Source organism: Canis lupus, chromosome 31, assembly GCF_048164855.1.
Source record: "Canis lupus baileyi chromosome 31, mCanLup2.hap1, whole genome shotgun sequence".
Classification (NCBI taxonomy): Eukaryota; Metazoa; Chordata; class Mammalia; order Carnivora; family Canidae; genus Canis; species Canis lupus.
This window is the reverse complement of record NC_132868.1, coordinates 24,062,010-24,078,591: the sequence shown is the minus strand read 5'-3', so window position 1 is coordinate 24,078,591 and position 16,582 is coordinate 24,062,010. Positions and strand designations below refer to the sequence as shown.

The window sequence follows — 16,582 nt, the reverse complement described above, 5'->3', positions numbered from 1 at the left end:
TCCAGATTTAAAAAAAGAAAAAGAAGAAAGAAGGAAAGAAGAGAGAAAGAAAGAAAGAAAGAAAGAAAGAAAGAGAAAGAAAGAAAGAAAGAAAAAAGAAAAAGAAAGAAAAAGAAAAGAAAAGAAAAGAAAAGAAAAGAAAAGAAAGAAAGAAAGAAAGAAAGAAAGAAAGAAAGAAAGAAAGAAAGAAAGAAAGAAAGAAAGAAAGAAGAAAGAAAGAGAGAGAGAGAGAGAAGGAAGGAAGGAAGGAAGGAAGGAAGGAAGGAAGGAAGGAAGGAAGGAAGGGAGGGAGGGAGGGAGGGAGGGAGGGAGGGAGGGAGGGAGGGAGGGAGGGAGGGAGGGAGGGAGGGAAAGGAAAGGAAAAGTCACCTTAAGGTAGTATGAAATCATCTTTCTGAAAATCCACTGTCTCCAGGGTCAGTGTAGAACAGTATCTACAACAGTGACCATCAATCTCGAATTAACCAGATGCCAGGGCAGGCACTGCGCTAGACCTACCATTTGAAGGATCCCATTTCATCCCCCCAACTACCCCCAGGGGTCATTGTGATCCTCACAATCTGCAGGTAGCCGCGGGGGGCGGGGGGGGCTACTGACCACCAGAGAGGTGGGCCAACCAGCCGGGCCAAGTTCACCAGCCGCTGCTCGGCGGAGCGGGAGCCCAGGCCCGGTGAACCGTCCTCCCGGGCCCAGGTCCGCGGCAGAGGCGCCTCCCGGGCGCGGTGGGTCTCTATTTCCTCCACCGGGGGTGGGTCTCTATGTCGCCACCGGGAGTGGAGGGAAGACACGCTAGCGACTGGCTCTTAAAGGAAACAGAAGTTTGCTTTTTATGTTTGTGATTTCTGTCTTACGCTCGGCTCCCTGCTGGCTCCCGGCACCCGGCGGGGGCAGGGGCCCGGGCTCCGCGAGGCCAGCATCGCGCACCGAGGGGCATCCTCTGGGCTCCGGGACCGCCAGCCTCCTCCCCCCGCGCGGGGGCCAGCGGCGAGCACCAACCCCAGGCCTCGGCCCCCGACGCCCCTCCCTCGCCAGCGCCCCCCGCCCCCACCCCCACCCCCACCCCCACCCCCACCCCAGGAGCCGGGCAGACGCCCAGGGCAGGGGCATCTTCTGAGAAAGCAGGTCAGGGAGGCCGGAGTGGAGCCGCGAGCAGCCTTTCCCCGGCCGGCCAGGACCGCGGCAGGGAGCGGCAGGAGGCGCGCCGGGACACAGCGCCCGCTCCCACCCACGCCGCCTGCACAGCGCCCCGAGCAGCCCGCGCGGGCGGGCGGGCGGGCGGGGGTGCACCGGGTGCATCTCTTCAAGGGCTGGACGCGGGGTGCAGCCTGGCGCAGCCGTCCCCAAACCGCGGTCCCTAAACGCCCACAGGGCAAAGACGGGGCTCTGAGCTGGGTTCGAGTCCCGCGCGCAGCACTACTTCGCGGGGTGGCCCCTCCCGCTCGCTCTGTGCCTCGGTGTGTCCTCCCGGGAAAGAAGAGGGGTGGACGCGCCGGTCCGCAGGGGTCCTTCCACCCCGAGACCCCGTGGGTAGCGCTTCCTCCGAGCCCCAAGACCGCGAGACACTCACCTTCCCCGGGGGCAGAGCGGGCGCGGCGCAGCGGGGCGCGGGGGCAGGGTCGCCCGGCGCGGCTCCTCCCGCCCAGTCCGGCCCGAGCGCAGCCCGGGGACCCCGATCCGGCCGGTCGTCCCCCCCGACGAGCCTCTTACTTTCCGCCGCACTTTCTTTTTCCCCCTTTGGGGCTCCTCCCCCCGCGCGGCGCGATTGGCCGCCGCCGCGCTGCTCCGGCTCCACCCGCCGCCCGGGCTCCGGCCCCCCGCGCCCCGGGCTCCGCCGAGCTGCGGCCGCGGGGCGGCTCCGGGGGCGGCTCCGAGGGCAGCTCCGCCCGCGGCGAGGAGGGGCCGCGCGGGGCCCAGGCTGCCGGGGCGCCCCCTGCCACCGCCTGCGCCGGCCGGAGCGCGCCCTCGGGGGGCGGGGGGGGGGCGGAGGGGCCGGGGCTGCCCGCGCGGGCGCCCCTTGCAAGATCCTGGTCTTGGGGGCCGGGTCGCTGCCCCCCGACCCCCCGCTCTGCGCACTCAGCGAGGCCCTGGCTCAATTGGGGCGACAGGATGTGCGCGCGCCCACCGCGTGCCCAGCGCAGAGCGCGGCAGGAGGAAAAGACTCGATTTTCCTTGTTCCGGAACTCTTGCTCCGCCACGAGTGACAGTCGTGGGACAGACACATGGTCATGACAGCAGGACCGAATCTGTATTTTCCACTGGGGGGCGGGGGATACCCAGTGCCTAGCACGGTGCCTGGCACAGAGTAGGCCCCCAGTACATGCGGAATGGATGAATGAATGAATGAATGAATGATAGTTATGGAAGGAAATCATCTCAAAAAATACTACTTCTCATTTATTCATTCCCATTTCTTCAGATTTTTTTTATTTATTCCTGAGAGAGAGAGAGAGAGGCAGAGACAGAAGCAGGCTCCACGCAGGGAGCCCGACGTGGGACTCGATCCTGGAACTCCAGGATCACGCCCTGGGCTGAAGGTGGCGCCAAACCGCTGAGCCACCCGGGCTGCCCCCATTTCTCCAGATTTCTATCAGAGCCCTCAAGTGTTCTCTCTCACTCTAGATGATAGGTCTCTATAATCATCCTAACACGATTCATAAGGACTTTCACTGTTCTTTGTTCAAGAGCCTTCCCCTGGTGGTAATCCCTCGATTTCTTCCTGACTGGCAGGGCCCTGTCACCACCTGTCCCCATTTCTGACACCTCCTAACAAAGGCCGTCTACCACAGTTAGCTGTCTCTTCGCACAGGCCGTGCCCACCACCGCCATCTCCTTGATTTTTTCCCCCACATTTAGAGTTAGTTTCCCACCTAATTGAATCTTATTAATTTAACCAAGAAATCGAGATCCAGAGAAAGCAATTAAGGCGGAGGAGGAAAAAAAAAAAAAAAAAAAAAGGTGCCGAATGAACTGGCAGGTGCAACCAGCAGGTGGCAGTCTCTACCAAAGAGGGCCAGAACTGTCAAACTCAGTGCCCCTGTCTTCAAGGAGCTTAACTCCCCAGGGCAAAATACCAGGATAACCCAAGCTGTAGAAACATTGTTGTTATTGCACTTACTGATATCCCTTATGAAAATTAACCCTGAGAAACGATTACTTGTCTCTGGATACCTGTCACACAATACATGCTCACAACATTGTTACTGAGCCCAAAAGCAAATAATCCAAAAGAATTCTTAAAATCATCTGTACGAAGCAAAAAATAAAACTGTTCTTTGATTTATTATTCACTCATTGAGCATATTCAGGGCATGGACTTTTGTTCTTACATAATACACTTCTCAAGCACTTATATAGGTGGTTACAATGTAGCGTATATCGGCTCATTTAATTCTCATGAACAATAGGGTACTATTATGATCTGCAATTTATCAATGAGATATAGAAATGTTGCATCTTGCCCATAGCTACGAGCCTGCAGGTGGAGAATGCAAGATGAAAACTGAAGCAGTCGGTCTTCTTATTATTAGCTGCTCCACTGTACAGTCTCATGTGCTTCCTAGAAGTCAAGACTGTGTGCCAGGCACATGCTGGTGATTCAGAATTGAACCACATATGGTCCTGGACTTTGAGGGATTACTCATAGCTTAATGAGAATAACAGACATATAGACAAATAATTTTGTCTAATGTATACATTGCATTATATGTTGTCATTTGAAGACAACATCAATGGTTGGGAATGAAAATGAGAAAGTAAGGTAAAAAAAAAAGAAAGTAAGGCTGTATATTCACACAATTAAAGATCTGCTGTCAAATCAACATTTTATGAAAATATGTCTACAAAGAAAAAAGGCTTACGATTTAATTAATAACTTCACGTAAAAGTTATGGAAACATACGTCCGGTAATTGAAAGAAATGTGGAGAAGTGTTAAAGTGTTGGGATTGTGAGAGGTATAGGCATACTTTTAAAATTTGCTTTAATGTCAAAATGCTATTGTAACAGTTAAGAAAAAATGTTTTAGAACTCACATACTAGGTGTTCAATGAACTTCCCCCTAAAATAATGAATGAATGAAGCTACGAACTCAGTGGCGTCAGTACCTAACGCTGTTGGATGTGTAGGAGATGCTCAATAAAATATTCTGAAATTGATTGTAGTACTTAGAAATGCATTACTCTCTTCTTCCCTCTGCTATTATCCCCCACCTCTTTTTTTCAGATTATCTCTACTCATATGCCTCAGAATATTGCTAGTCCCTTGAACCCAATCGAATTCAGAGTCTTGGCCCTAACACTTCAGAGTCCAGGTAGCTAATGACCTCCTCTTTGCCAAATTCAATGGTTAGTTCTCGGTCTTCATCTTACTTGACCTATCAGCAGCTTTAGATAGAGTTGATCAGTTTCTCCTTCAAATTTGTTCCTATCTGACTTCTGATTTTCCCTTGATTCATCTTTTGCTCCTTTCTGGACTCCTTTGTTGGATCCTTCACCTCTTCGTCACCTCTGAAGGTTAGAATGCCCCAAAGCTGATCCTCAGTGTGCTTATGTTCCTTCCCTAGGAGATCACATGCAGGCATATAGCAGTCTCAAACTTTTGTGTGACAATGACTAGAGAATTTAAACCTACAGTCTGAACCCCAGACTCTATTTACCCTATTGCTTCCTTTATATGTCTTCTCAGATGTTTCAAATACATTTCAAACTTGACATATCTAAAAAAAAAAAAAAGCACAAAAACACAAACAACTATTTCCACCCCTCACAAAACTACCGCCTCTTACAGTCTTCCCTGCTTTGTAAGCAACACGTTTTACCCAGTTGCTCGGGCCAAAAAGCTGAATTCATCATTAATCCCCCACTTTTTCTCATAGCTCATCTGCAATCCAGCAGCAAATTTGCTATTTCCTCTACATTCAAAACACATCCCAAACCTGACCACTACTTCTTTTCTCCATCACAACCACCACAGTCCCACATCACTGTCCTCTCTCCCTTCACTGGCCCCATGCTTAAACTCATGCTTCCAGGACCTTTTCTCACCCTCCCGAGTGATTTATCGATGGAAATCAGGATAGATACAGGCTATGGATTGAGGGCAAGGACCATGGAGCCAGAACACCTGGGTTCAAGATCAAATTCTATAACATATTACTATAACTGGCCAACTTACTTAACTTCTTTGTGCCTCAGTTTCATCATCTGTATGATTGACTAATTAATTAATAATGTAATGTCTATATCAGAGGGTGGTTGTAAAATTAAATGAGTTAACTGGAAAAGAAACTGGCACACAAATATCAGTTATTATTTTGACTAGTGATAGCATGTCATCCTGTGCTCTCAAATATTCAATAAATGTCCATCATGATTGGAGAAATTTCCAGCGTGCTTACTGTAGCCTACAGGGCTCTACGTGATTTGGCACTGAATTCCTTCTCCAGATCCCTCACTGTGTGCTCCTCACTGCTGCCCACACACGCCAACACACTCCCATGCTGGGACCTCTGTACTTGCTGTTCCCTCTGCCTAGAATTCTCTTCCCCTGTGGCTTGTTCCCTTATTTCATTCACATCCCTGCTCAACTGTCACCTTCTCTCGAAACCCTTTCCTAACAACCATATGAATACTACTTTTCCTCTCTATCTTAATTTTGTTACATTTTAATTTGCTTATTGAATGTGGCCTTCACAGCAATGTAAGCTCCAGGAAGGAGATACAATGCTTCCCTAGCAAATAGACAGTGTCTGGACATAGTACTCATTTAATAAACATTTGCTGGACTATGAATCCAGTCCAAAACTCTCATGATTAAACTGAGACCCAGAGATACTGAAGTGACCAATTCCTTGCCCCTCTCCTTTGATTTACATTTTTGCAACGCCAGAATAATTGGAAGAGAAGAAATACAACAAGAAATAGCTTTTCTTGGCTGGGAGCAGAGAAAGAAAGTACAGTATAGGGACATTTTACTTTAAGTTTTTGGATGGAAGGTGAAGAGCAGGACTGAGCCAAAAGGAAAAATGTGAACAAGGAAACAAGTAATGATGTCACCTTCCTTGTCCTTTCACATTCCCCCTTTTTGTACTGCTTAGCTCTTTTTCTCGTTGGTCCCCACCCAAGCCCTGTAGCTGTATTCTCGCTGTCCCCTTGCAGTGCTCGGCCATGCCTTTCCCATTGCCCTGGCAGTGCCCTGTCTTCTAAATCAGTTCTCCCTCTTGCTCCTGAGAGCGTCTGTCCCTGATATAAGCTGCTCTCCCCTCCGTTTGGTTTGCCTCAGTGTAGGTAAACAAGCGGTTGAACATAGTCATGTTAAGATGGAAATTACCATGAGCTCAGCCCTATCTTACCAGTGGTACGTGGTCATGTGCCCAAACACTATTGAAAGTCAAGTGGTTTGTAAGAGGACATTTGGCTGTGCGGTGGGAGACTTTCTTCATTCCTATCCCTCAACCAAGCAGGCTAGGTGACCTGCAGCCCTGGAAGGTGAGAGGGGAATTCCTGGCCCCTTCCACAACTCTCTTTGCAGAGCAGTAGACGTGAGCCCCAGGAACAGGTGACTACATGGAAGTGTCAACGTTAAACACAGCTGGACATTAGGTAAAGCAATGCGAATGGATTTTATTTGGTGACTACTGACAGTAGGTAACAGAACTAAGCTTCATTTCTGATTTATGCAGAGGAAATTTGGGTGTTTCCAAAGAGAATGAGGGAGTGAGGAGGGGAGGGGCTCAGGAGAGTCAGAGGGAAAAAAAATGTCAAGAGATTGGTCAATGTAAATACGATTGGGCCAGCTACAGTATCTGCTGGTTGGCAGTTATTGAAGTTAAGATCCTATCCTCCCACAGAGACTGGCCTTCTCGATGATTACATTTCAAAGGAGTGGCTCTCAGGCCCTTGAGAAAGATACTTCTGTGTTGTAAGAGATACATATTCACAATCGTGAGCCCTTTTTAGTAAATGCTCTAAGAAAAGGAGGTCAGAGGCCTATCATCAGATGTTGGCTAGAACAAATAGTAAATTTTCCTGGCAGCCTTGAGCTTTCTCAAGCAGGCATTTTAATAGGAGGCTGGGGTCATCACAGGGGCACAGGCTCATGCTGCTAAAAGCCATGCTAGTTTGGTCTCGTGTCTTAGCACAGAGATTTGGATGGAGTTGTTATGTGCTGAGAATTCTGCAGTGCTCAGAGGCCACTAAGATTCTTTCACAAGATACCCACAGTAGGAGAATCAGAACCCTCTTCTCCCAGTTGCTTCTCCTTTAAAACTGGCTTCTCCTCCGTTGGAATGCTTGTCTTGATGGTGAGGCTTCGCCTGCACCGTCTTGGGAGCATATCTAGATGAGTGACAGGGTGACGGGCAGAGACATGTTTTCCAAAAGCCAGCCTGAGTCTTCTTGGCCTATGGCCTAAAGCTCCTGGAGACTGTTAGAAAAGACCTAATTTTCTCTCCCTGCCTTTCTCCTTCCAAACAGAAGCTTTGAAGTAAAGGTCAGGATTTTAATAAAGTCTTGGAGGATGGTTATTATGCAATGTTGACACTTCACTACAGCAGGAAATGTAAAGACAAGAACTTTGCATGCAGAAAGGAGGAACTTACCTTTATGGTTCTCACTTGGCCTTGTAAGTAGTTAACAGCACATTTCCCAGCTTCCAGCCTCCAAAATCTAATCCAAATTGAAAGCATGCTCTTTATATAGATATCATCACCTATATTATCCCTTAAGCCAAACCACTGCAATATTCTTTAGAGCAGACTCAATCTAAGTCGTTCACCATCTGGTGAATAACAACCAATAAGTGCCAGGTAAAATCATGCTAATATTTGCTTGTTCATACAGCACTATGAGTGAGCTGTACCACTTACCCTCTTTTTTTTTTTTTTTTTCAATAGGAACACTGAATAATCTCCTAGCAGGCAGGCACTTATATTATTCATCTCAAAGAAGAATTTTCAAATAGACATCTGGGATTCAGAGACGTTGTATGGGATTTTTTTTTCTCTGCCACCAGCATTAAGAAATTTTTTATCTTTTATTCATTCGTTTATTCAATCATGTGTTGAACATTTGCTCTCTACAGGCACTGTGGGTGAGGTTGTGGTAAGGGAGACATGGATCTTTCATTATAGAAGAAGACATCATGTCTACTTAGATTATACAAAGCAAGGTTGAACTAATATCTCTTCTTCAATGAGCAACTATTACTTGGCACGCCCTTCAAACATGCATTATTCTTAAACCTTACAATAGTTTGGAAAGGTAGACATAGTTTTCCGTATTTTTTGTGCTGAGAAAATAAAGTCAGAGAAGTTTACTTGCCTAAGGCCACATAGCTATGAAAGTTGAACCCGGTGGCAAGCCCCAGATTTACCACATGCTGAAGGTCGTACTTCTCCGCGCTACACTAAGGTCCACGAGAAAGTTCAAAAAAGTCCTTTTGGAGTACAGAGGAAGGAAAAATTGTTTCTGTTTGGAGGGGATCAAGGAAAAAAACAAAAGGTGCCAGTAGCAAGGACTGGCAAGACAGGTGGGATTAAGATTCATGGTGACAGAGAGGGATGGAATGAGCAGCCACAGGACCAGGGGACAACATTCATTTATTCATCCATCCAACTACTGTTCGATATGTAAATAAGAGAATTGCAATGTGAGGTGGTAAGTGCTTCTGGAAAGACAGGATGATGCTCATGTAAGCCCAGAGGGAGGGGTTTGCACATGGCACTGAGAGGTGGGAAAGGAGAACATGTGGGAGGTCGTGGGAGAAAAGGCTGGAAAACTATACTTTAATTAGATATTGGAAGAAAGGGGAAAATCTTATTGAAACTACCATTAGAGAGCAAGAACTGTAACTCCCTAGCCTTTATGCACCCAAACGGGGCTTGGCATAAAAAAATGTTTGAACAAACGCAAAATCTCCTGAATCCTGCTCAGAGCCAGGTGCTCTCTAGGCCAGGCGCTTTTCACAAACATTATATCATCGCTACAGCATTTCCACGAGATAGGTTTTTATTTTTTCCTATTCAAGTCATATGAAAAATTCTGAGGCCTAGTGAGGTAATAGAGCTCACTCAACATCATAGAGCTAAGAAGATATAAAGCTGAGATTTAAACTTTGACTCCAGAGCTTATCATTTTCCCCCCCACTCTCTGTCCTTCTCTAAATACCAGGCTAAGGCAGTGCTGTCTTGTCAGCGCTTTCATTATTATTGTAAATAAACATTTTGTGGAAATGTAACATGAATATGTAAATTTTTCACTAATCATATGTGTAGAACATGATGAGTTTTCACAGAGTAAACACATTCGCGTGACTAGTATCCAGATCAAGGAAATCACATTACCACAGGTGACAGGCTTTGACTTCATATAACAGTGTCTTTATTTCTATTGCAGTAAAATATTCCCCCTGTATGTCTTTTTTCATGCACATACCATTCATGGGAACTCATGAGTTATTGAGCGATAACCTGCCTAGAAAATGAGTTAGTCAGTAAACAATAGCTCCTCTTTGGGGAGCAAGTGCATTCCCTAAAGTCAGAGGTTGCCTTTATTAAGCACAGCACCAGAGGCATACATTGGGATCACTGGGCCTGGGGCAAATCTGGCTGTGTCTAAATCCCAAGCAGGAAAAAGGGAAGCAGCCATGAGACTTCTCTATCTAATTTGAAAATTTATTTATAATTAGCATGCTGGTTTGTTGTATTCCTACAATTATAACTTGTGAAAGTTATAGTTGTCAGAGTGTTAGCCCAGATACAAAGAAATCCTGCAAAAGAAAAGGAAAAGTGGATGCTTCAGAGAGGCAAGAGGCATAATGGTACACTTAACTGGGGCAAGGTGACCTGGGTTGCCGTCTGGGTGTGTGACTGCTCGTTCTCTGCGCCACCTGACACAGTCACGTCTGTTCTCTGAGCTTCTGGTTCTTTACCTTTAAAATGCTCATGAACACCCAATATTGTACTAGAATAAGGGTCATCAGCCCTTACTATGCATGTAAACCTCCTGTGGCTTTTAGATTTTTAGTGGGTTTTTTTTTTTTTTAAGCATGGTTTGCTTTGTCTTTAATAATTAGAGATGCCCAGTCCTTATGCTGACCTGTGGGTTGTAGTCATAGCATGAGATTAATCACCTCACTCCAGAAGTGATTCTAATAATTGATATTTGATTAGAGAATGGCTGGACTTCCTGGTCATATATTAGTTCATATATTTTATCCTATATTAGTTCAAACATAAATTTGGAAAAGTTCACAAAGAGTCACTTAATCTGACTCCGAAAGCCGTATATTTAAAATATATTTATCCAAGAGAATGACCCCAGGGTTTTTTATCACAAGAGATAATTAAATGTAAAATGCATTTAGTAAAATTTGCACATTTGTCATGGTTGAGTGTCACATAAAGTCCACAGAAGAAAGAACAATTAAGAGATTATTTGACTGTTTTGCATGTGCTTATTAATCTCAAATGAACTATCATATTATTTACTTATTTAAGATCTGCTTTGGAATTTAGAAAGGTTATCATGTGAAAATAAAGATGAAAACAACTCAGAAATTAAAACAGTTAGTAAATGTAAAGTCTTGTGTTCCACAGAAAATGCACAGTAAACTTAATAGATAGATTTCGAGTATGAAAGCTGAACAGCTCTATACACTCGCACTCAAGCTACAGAATACAAGATGACTTCCAGCTGGGAAAGCAGGGAAGAGGGTATTTGAGATGGGTCTTGAAAGATGGATAGGATTTGTCAAGAAGGGAGGGAAGTAGGAGGCACTTAGGTAGTAGATACAGCAGGGATACATGCATGGTGGCATGGACGTGCAGAGCGAAGAGAAAAGAAAGAAATGGTGGATATTTCTTGACTGTAGTCTCTATCCTGGGAGTAGATAGAGATAAGGTAAGAAAGACTAGTTGGAAACCAGTCATGGCAAATTTGGCTGTGTTAAAGCATCATCTTCTGAAACCATGCAAGCCCTTCAAACGTTGATGAGTAAGGAAGTGAGTTGCTTCAGACCGTGCAGGTGATAGGAGTTAGGTCACCTGGAATTCAGGATCTTCTGAGTTGTAGTCTGAAGATCATTCTCAGGGGCCCCAGCTACTAGAAAGGGGCCTGTGGGGTCACAAGAGAGTACCCATGCCCAATACACTACTCTTAAAGACCCAAAGACTTTTCTGTAACAGTCTCAGTGTTAAGAAGTAGGTTCCATGAAAGTGAAAGACAAAAATGACATTTATAATGATTTCCCCCCTGGTAGCTTCAGGGCTTTCTCCAGGGTAGAGGGCATCAGTTACTTATCAATGCAGATCAGTAGCATGCAGCAGGTTGGCATCAGGAAGGACAGAAGGGCATTGCATTAGAAACTGCAGAGGGAATTTAAAATTGACCAAATGCAATTACCAAAGTTGGATTTTGGCCAAGGTCTCGGGATTTAATATCACCACTCCTCCCAGGTCCTTGCAAGGACCCTCTGTGGTCAGAGACCTTAATTTTATTGTTCCTGTAAAATTCATGGGATAACATTTCTCAGCTTTCCTACCACCCCCAAACCAGAACTCTTTACTTTCTTTTCTTGGCCACAGTGCTTCCAATATGGCTTTGATTGCTGCTGCTGACACCAAGACACTTTCATTGCCCCTGAAGGCCATTTTATTTATTGGTGCTATGTTTCTAAAACATGCATTTCCTTCCACCAATATGTTCAGCTGGCCACGTAATAGCATAGGCTGACATTTTGGTCACCACTCAGGAGAGCAGCAGATTGTGTAAATTTCACAGCTCTGCATGTCAATTGTGAGGTACCTTGAAAAAATTTTGTACAGGTTGACTTTGCTTTGAAAAGTCATAGAAAATATACAATTGTAGAAAATAAAGCAAGAAGTAGAATTTAAATGTCAAGAAGGCTTAATTATTATGCATACACATACCTAACTTATTATAATGAAAACTAAAGCATAACTGAAATTGAAATAAAGGTATAGAGATAATATTGCAGAATATCTGAAAAGTCATGTGACAAACATCAAATGCCAATACTTAAATAGGAAAAATGTGATTGAACTATTCATTAAAAAGGAAATGTAGTTCCAAAAATATTTGGAACAGTATTGAACTTTGCTAGTTATCAAAGAAATGCAAATGTAAACAATAAAGAACATTTTTACACTCATTGTTGAAAAAAGACTTAAAACCAATTTTGCTAATGCCATTTTGGGATTACTGGTACACTACTACATTTTCATGATGCTAAAATTAATAGACACAACTCTTTGAAGAAGTAATTTGACAATTAAAATTAAGATCTTAAAAACGCTATATTCTTCAACCCAGAAATTTCAATACTAGAAATTTACCTAAAGAAATAATTCAAAGAGGAAATTGTATCCACATAGACATTGATTATAAAATGCAATAGTTAGCTAAGGTTAATATCCAGAATATACATAGAATTTCTACAACTCAAAAAAAAAAAAAAAAAGAATTTCTACAACCCCATAACAAAAAAGCAGCTCAACTAAAAAATGAGTAAAGGGTTTGAACAGACATTTCTTTGAAGAAGATATATGAATGTCCAGCAATCACATGAGAATATGCTCAACATAACTCATCAGTAGGTAAACACAAATTAAATCCACAATGAAATATCTCATACAAAAAGAAAACAAAAAAGGAAGAAAAAAAGAAAATAGCAGATGTTAGCAAGGATGTGGTAAAATTGGAACCCTTGTGCACTGTTGGTGGAATGTAAAATGGCGCAGCTTCTATGGACAAAAGTGTAATTTCTCCAAAAAATTTAAAAAATTGAATTACTATATGATCCTGCATCTCCACTTTTGGAATATACCCTCAAAAATTGAAAGCTAGGTCTTGGAGAGATATTTGTAAATCTTTCTCCATAGGACCATTATTTACAAGAGTCAAAATGTGGAAGCAACCCAAGTGTTCATTGACTGACAAATGGATAAACTAGAGGGGGTATAACATTCAATCATGTAATATTCACCTTGAAAAAAGAAGGACATTCTGACACGTGCTACAATGTAGATGAATTTTGAAGACCTCATTCTGTGAAATAAGTCATTCACAAAAAGACAAAATACTATATGATTCCACTTACATGAGGTCCCTAGAACAGTCAAATTCAAAGAGGCAGAATGTAGAATGGTGGTTACCAGGGGTTAGGAGTAGAAGGAATGAGGAGTTATTGTTTAATGTGCATAGCTTTGGGGTCTTGCAGTAGAAAGAAAAGGGTTCTGGATGCTGGTTGCATAAGAACATGAATGTACTTACTACTACCAAACTGTACATTTAAAAATGGTTAAGATAGTAAATTTAATGCTATGTGTATCTTAGCACAAATAAAAAAAAATCAGTGGTAACCTGATCTTTCAGGAAGTAGGAAAATTATGGTCAATATTGACATGTCAATACAACCATTAGATGTTCTAGTTATACATATTATTAGAAATCTTATGATATTTAAATTTTAAACAATTCAAAACTCATAGACATGTGATAAAATAGAAAAATTAAAATAAGTAGAGTGTTAAGATTTGTAAGACTGTGTATGTATAAACTCTGTGATGTTTTATTTTTATTATTCAGTAATATTTGTGAAAGAGATGAAACTGGTACTACTTCTTCAAAAAGAGGGTTTTAATATCTTTCCTCTTATGAGAAAGAATAAAAAATAAAAGTTCTTTTCTTTTTTAAGTCTTTAAATTTTAATTCAAGTATAGTGAACTTACAGGTGTACAATATAGTGATTTGATGATTCTATACATCACTCAGTGCTCATCATGATGAGTGTGCTCCTAATCCCCTTCTCCTTTAGAAAAACTGTTCTTCCTCCCCTTGGAAAACTGCACACATAAGTAACTTGTACATAGAGAAGTCCCTTTAGGGGAGAAATCAAAAGATGTTTTTAGATTGGGATAAGAGCAATGAAATAACTGGAATTTCAACCATGAACTACAGAAAATAATAAGGATACAAAGAAACTGAGAATATTACTTAACATTTTGTTTTAGCATATTTAATTTGTGATTCATTTTTAATATTATTATTGTTTTATTGATTTTTTCTTTTATATGTATGGTATTATGAGATTAGTAAGCTTACTTTGTTTTTGTTCACATCTAATTCTGCAAAAGCAATTTGCTATTGAACTATATCTCCAATTTTGTAATTTACAACAACAGAAAAATATGATTTGGTAAATATTTTTATAATATGCAGTTTTTAAGGGATATCAATGTTAGCTTTATGTATTTATTTATTCAATAAGTGTACTTTAAAAAAATATTTTATTTATTTATTCATCAGAGACACAGAGAGAGAGGCAGAGACATAGGCAGAGGGAGAAGCAGGCTCCCTGTAGGGAGCCTGCTGCGGGACTCGATCCCAGATCCTGGGATCATGATCTGAGCCAAAGGCAGATGCTCAACCACTGAACCACCCAGGTGCCCCTAAACATACATTTTTTTTCTTCACAAAATAAGTTATACCTGATATTTAAAATTCACAAACATGATGGATGTTTCTAAATGCTATTTAACAGGCCACATATTTTCTAACTGCAAAAATGACTTAAGAGCTCTCATTCCCTTTGTGATAATAAAATGTTCTGTGAGCATCAGTGAAATCATATGAAACCACCATATATAAAACAATTAAGCTTTAAATGAAGAGTTCATTATGAAGCAGACTGCTGGAGAAGGGATAGAAAGATTGATAGCACAGAGCTACATGTCCCCAAGATGTAGCTCTGCTTAAGCACATGAAAGTGAAACCACAGAAAACACAAGAGGAACGGACACTCACAACAGGTCCTACCATACTTGACTGGACCTTCCTACTGTTTGCCCAAGACCCAGCTTGAGTTGGGTGTTCAACTTTCTGATTGGTGATAAATTCTTGAATGTTTTCTGACTTCTCTATGCCTAGAGATTAAAAATGCCCTTTATCTCAAAAGGTAAGTTACTGGTAGGGATAATGGTGAGGGATGATGCATTTAAATCACCTACCCTAGTGTCTGGTCCATTACATGTGAACAGAAAATGAAAGTTCCTGCCCCCACCTCTTGACTTAAAATGAATTTCTGATTTGTTTCTTATTCCCAAGGAACCACAGGTACCATAAGGGAACCATAGCTGATACTAATTCTTATTCTCCCCAAAGTCCAACACAATTCTCTACCCGTGATAGGCACTTGATATACATTTATTGATTAACACAAGCATTCAATAAATGCTTTTTTTTTTTTTTTTTGCTCGATCAACATTGCAGTAGGAAATGTATGGTTTTAAAATGCCTTCCTGATTTATTGTGAGAAGTCCAAAGTAGTAACTGGGGGAGCCAGCTCCTACCTGACTATTTAAGAAGAGGGAAAGATCCTTACTCGAATTGTTGTAATAATTACGATTCTTTGGATTTATGCATTCCAATATACCAATTATCCTCTATAACCTTATCCTCAAAACAATATGTAAGAAAGCTAAGAAGCAGTAATTATTATTACCATTTTCACATGAGGCTCAAACTGGGTCACGTGATTTGCAAATATATAGGAAATGTCAGCAAAGGGGCCTGAACCCAGGTCTGCCATACCGTGTTCTCTCTACAACACTGCTTTGATTTGTAACAGAACAAGACGTGTTCCAACACAAGCCCTCGTAACAGCCTTGCAGATTTGACTTTATGATTTGCCTATCTCCATGCAACACAGAACTCATCAGTTTCTTCATCACCTGGCTTCAGAGTGCTTAGCTCTCAGTCTACACCTAGTGTTGCATTGTGGTTTTTTTGACACAAGTTGACTTCCCCTTGAGAAAGACACAAAAAGATGATTTTTATTAAAATCATTGTAATCATCATTATTATTTCGTATGGACTGCTCACCAATGCTTTTCATATTCCATTCATATTAAATGATTATCATTTTTGAATTTTTTTTTTTACCTTTGAAGACCCACAAGTCAGACCTAAGGTTCTGAAAAGAATCTTAGTGTAAAATAAGTGGGTAAAATTGTCTAGTCTGCGAATTAATTAGACAAAGTTGGCGTCTCCAGAGGGAGACTGTCAGCATCTTTCCCAGGCATTGTTGATGACAGCTGTCTGTCATGAGCATGAGTGCCATGCGATTTGGCTTCACAAGCTGGTCTTGCTAATATAACAACCTGAAATCTTGTCACTTAAGAAACTCTGGTGCATTAGGGAACATTAAATCATGTGGCTGCCTTTATTATCCCATTGGCATATCTTAATCTAAGATATGGGACAAAAATTGGAACTAATTGACAACACAATTCAGGGATACAGAAACAACATGCTATGATAAATGTTTCTTTCCTATGAGCCTTGCATCTCTTCTCATGCTTGAAGCCAATCAATCATTGTTTGCCATGCACCTACTACGTACGAAGTACTGTGCAAGGATTATGGAGAAAAGTATTCTAAATCTGACTCATTTTCTGCTCTCAACAATTTTTTAGAATCTCAGAGAAGGTAAGTATAGACAAACAAAACATCACAGAAAGAAGATGGGATAAAATTTTACATTTGTAAAATTAATATATTGTACTG

General features: G+C 42.3%; 1 protein-coding gene across 6 annotated transcripts in view; it reads right to left on the bottom strand.

The window, feature by feature from the left end:
* Positions 1–1,724, bottom strand: part of IL1RAP (interleukin 1 receptor accessory protein) — a 127,981-nt gene extending 126,257 nt beyond the window's left edge. For 4 of the 6 annotated variants that reach the window (XR_012021939.1, XR_012021938.1, XR_012021940.1 and 1 more), the window contains exon 1: positions 1,568–1,724. The gene's annotated coding sequence lies outside the window, so the exon portion shown is untranslated. Of the gene's footprint in view, positions 1–369; positions 483–1,567 lie in introns of those variants that run through there. The other 2 variants (XM_072807841.1, XM_072807839.1) reach the window with 2 other exon arrangements.
* Positions 1,725–16,582: the final 14,858 nt, after the last annotated feature.